The following is a 5,000-nucleotide window of genomic DNA, read 5'->3' as shown; positions in this document are numbered from 1 at the left end:
TGTGGAAAAATGTCGGTGGTATGTGTACTGATGGGGCACCTTCTATGCTAGGTCGTAGATCAGGGTTTCAACAGAAGGTAAAAAATGTTTCTCCAGAAGTTGTTGGAATTCATTGCATGATACATCGTTAATTATTTTCTGCAGAAACATTGCCAAAAATTTGAAAAGTTATGTAATCAGTTGTTAAAGCAGTTAACCTTATAAAGTCAAATGCATTGAACAACCGCTTATTTGCTAAAGCGTCATAAAAAATGGAATCTAATTTATGAAGTTATGTTACAAACTGGAGTAAGGTAGCTACTAAAAGGTAATCCCCTTTCAGTTGAATAGTGAGATGAGAGAATTCTTATCTCGGCAAGGAAGAACAGAACTTTCCAGTTTCTTATGTGATGAGTAATTGGGCAAAAATTGCATACTTAATAGATTTTTCACAATTTTAAATTCCCTTAATCTTCCACTCCAGAAAGAAAAACTAAATGCCTTCAAAATGAAGCTGGATCTTTTGGAGTGGATGAAGAAAGAGAAATTTGGGCATGTTTCCCACATTAAATGCATCTGTTGAATAAAATGACACTGATATTCCATTCAAACAATTTTCAATAACTCATACTTCCTCTTGAGACCTTAAAAGAGGAACTTAGCCAAAATTTTCCAGAAAAGCCTGTTATCTCACACGTTACCTCAAATAAACCCTTTGAAAATGTTCCTGAAAGATATCCATAGGAATTTACTGATCTTATTAGATCTGACAGTGTCAAAGCTGACTTTGATTCCCTAACAGAGATTCAGTTTTGGATAAAGCAGTTACGTCGATATCCAAATTTGGCTGAAGGTATGCTTAAAATGTTATGCCCTATTCTTCGAAATATGTGTGAAGTAACGTTTTCATTTGTACTTTTAATAAAGTCAAAGCTGAGAACTAATCTCCATGCTGAAGATGAACTACGTTGTGCTGTATCGAAAACATCACTGCGGATTGAGATACTGGCGATGGAAAAGCAGTTCTAACCATCACATGAATCACATGAAGAACATCGTTGTTTATTATCAAGATAATGTTTGTGTTACTCATATCAATAACATTCTACTATGCAGTGTGTCTTATATAAAGAAATTATATATTATTTATAAGTGCAGTTTTTGGGTTTTTGCTATTCAATGATAAACAGTGTACTTTAATCAATTATATTATTTTATCTAAAAAAAGAATATACAGGTAGCCTTGATATTTGAGTGGGGTCGCAAAAATAATGGTTAAGCTGAAATGGGGTCACCAATGGAAGAAGGTTGGGAACCACTGATCTAATCAAATGTTAATGTCTTTGAGTTTTGTTGTGATGAGAAATACCGTTCTTTATTTCTTATTTTAGTGTTTCATTGTTTTAGGGCTTGTTTGGAATGTTTGAGTAATACAATATTTGACAATATATATTAAATTTGGACAGAACTACAGACTTGCCTCTTATTATAATCAGCCATCCCTCACCATCTATGAGTTACACACAAAAACGAGTAAAAATGACCAAAATTCACTATTTTGACCTTGAAATATGACCTTTTGACCTTGAAGATGATGAAGATGACCCCAGTTGGTGTTGAAAATGTCACTATTGAACTCACCGTCCTCAAAAACCCCCATTTTGACTCAGAGAACGTGTTTCTAGCCCTTCTTAGAAGTCATTTTAGTCCAGGACTCAAGTTAATCCTTCAGACTCAAGTTAAAAACCCCGATCAGGGGACGTTCCAGTCCTTTCTTGAAGGACAATATATGACAATATATATTAAATTCGGACAGCTCTGCAGACTTGCCTCATATTATAATCAGCTATCTCTCACCATTTATGAGTTACACACAAAAAACGAGCAAAAATGACCAAAATTCACAAATTTGACCTTGATAAATGACCTTTAGACCTTGAAGATGACCCCAGGTGGTGTTAAAAATGTTACTATTGAACTCACCATCCTCAAAAACCCCCATTTTGATCCAGAGAACGTGTTTCTAGCCCTTCTAGAAGTCATTTTAGTCCAGACTCAAGTTAATCTTTCAGACTCAAGTTAAAAACCCCGAGCAGGGGACGTTCCAGTCCTTCCTTAAAGGAGTCTATAATATATATATATATATATATATATATATATATATATATATATATATATATATATATATATATATATATATATATATATATTCATTAATATATGTATATAGATATATGTATATATATATATATATATATATATATATATATATATATATAGATAGATAGATAGATATATATATATATATATATATATATATATATATATATATATATATATATATATATATATATATATATATATATATATATATATATATATATATATATATGTGTGTGTGTGTATATATATATATATATATATATATATATATATATATATATATATATATATTTATATATGTATGTATATATGCGCATATATATATATATATATATATATATATATATATATATATATATATATATATATATATATATATATATATATATATATTTATATATATGTATGTATATTGTACCAACCGTGTGTCACAAAATTGTACATAATTCCGTTTGTATATATTCTGCTTCTATCTGCGCTCTTCCCTCGCACTAAAAAGAACCTGAATGATCATGTCTCCGGTTTTGCTCTGTAACATTGTCTGTCTCTCGAACATGCCATGTCCTGTTGCCTTGAGGTTTTGTATATAAAGAAGAGTGTTCCTTAATATATAACTCAGTCGTTTCCAACATGCCTTTGAGTTCACAACTCATCTTTCGGCACCGTCACATTGGTGACCCCGGAGTGACTCGCTCCTCCCGCCTCTCACCGTTACTATGACGCCGTCAACGCATACCTTCTGCAGCAGTACTCGCTGTCGCCAGCCGCCCGTATAGCAACGCCTTTTCAGCTCTCTCAACCACCGTTGGGGGACCAAAGGGCTTCGCTCACCCTCGGGAAAATGACCAGTATCACTCGCCTGCAACCTGCCGCAGACGGCTCGCCTCTTGATGTGAACCCACTTCATGACTTTCAAACCTCTATCAACGCCTCCACTCGTGACGAAGAGGACACCTATTCAACTTCAACCGAAGCTGACGTGAATGCTGTAGGACATACACGCCTATGAATGCCGTAGGACATACACGCCTATGAACGCCGTAGGCCTATGAATGCCGTAGGACACGCCTATGAATGCCGTAGGCCTATGAATGCCGTAGGACACACACGCCTATGAATGCCGTAGGACACGCCTATGAACGCCGTAGGACACACACGCCTATGAATGCCGTAGGACACACTCGCCTACCCCGTGACGAGCCGGAGCGGCAACAGCCACCCATCATCCACCACTCGCTCGCACCTAAACCAACGACTTCTACAGCCACTCACTGCTGCTAATCGGCGCAGTTTTTACTACTACCTCTCCAGATTCAGGGCACGTATTTAACATGTTCAGTATGTCATTTTTAGAGGAGGAGCCATGTACCAACCGTGTGTCACACAATTGTATATAATTCCGTTTGTATATATTCTGCTTGTATCTGCGCTCTTCCCTCGCACTAAAAAGAACCTGAATGATCATGTCTCCGGTTTTGCTCTGTGACATTGTCTGTCTCTCGAACATGCCATGTCCTGTTGCCTTGAGGTTTTGTATATAAAGAAGAGTCTTCCTTAACATATAACTCAGTCGTTTCCAACCTGCCTTTGAGTTCACAACTCCTCTCTCGGCATCGTCACAATATATACATATATGTATATATATATATGTATATATATATATATATATATATATATATATATATATATATATATATATATATATATATATATATATATATATATAAATATGTATTAATGCATACATATATATACATAGATATTTATATATATATACATATATATATATATATATATATATATATATATATGTGTGTGTGTGTGTGTGCACATATGTGTGTGCTTATGTATGTGTATGTGTGTCATGATAATACCGGATTCGATATCCAAATTTTGATGAAAGAAATATTATAAAACAATTAATATGTCAATGAACGAATAAACTAGAGTAAAATATGAAATTAAATAAAAGAGAAAACAATTGATGAAAAAGAATGGGTAATTTTAGACGAATTGAATGACTGGTGGCAAAATGTGTGAGAAGCAACACCCGTTTTCCGTGTAGACTTGCTCAACAAGTATGTCAAACCGTCCATCTTACTTCATATAAAGGAAATAAATGTCTATCGCTTGTTCAGAATTCAAAAGTGCTTCACACTAATAAAAAAGAAATAATTTTGTTTGATATAATATCCATTATATGCATTCGAACATTGACAAAATCGAAAAGGATATCACGTATCTTGATTAATATACAGTAGTTTCGTTTAACATAAAGTGGTAATGCTGAATGTAAAGGAAATGTAATTTTACTATCTACTTTCGAGAAAAAAAATCTGACATTTCTGTATCAAATATATATATATAAATATATATATATATATATATATATATTTATATATATATATATATATATATATATATATATTTTTTTTTATATATATATATATATATATATATATATATATATATATATATATATATATATATATATACATAAATACATATATATATATATATATATATATATATATATATATATATATATATATATATATATATATATATATATATATATATATATATATATATATACATGTACATACAAGTATATATGTATATATATATATATATATATATATATATATATATATAAACTATTATTATTATTATTATTATTATTATTATTATTATTATTATTATTATTATTATTATTATTATTATTATTATTATGCAAAATATCGACCCTTTTCTGAAAAGCCAAATATTTTAAGTCCTCGTGTCTAACATATATCCTGTGCGATAGTAGAACAAGAAAGATTGCAATATATGTGTTCAGAAATTCTAGTCTTCTCTGG

Source organism: Palaemon carinicauda, chromosome 8, assembly GCF_036898095.1.
Source record: "Palaemon carinicauda isolate YSFRI2023 chromosome 8, ASM3689809v2, whole genome shotgun sequence".
Lineage (NCBI taxonomy): Eukaryota > Metazoa > Arthropoda > Malacostraca > Decapoda > Palaemonidae > Palaemon > Palaemon carinicauda.
The sequence above is the reverse complement of the archived record's forward strand: the minus strand, read 5'-3'. Positions refer to the sequence as shown.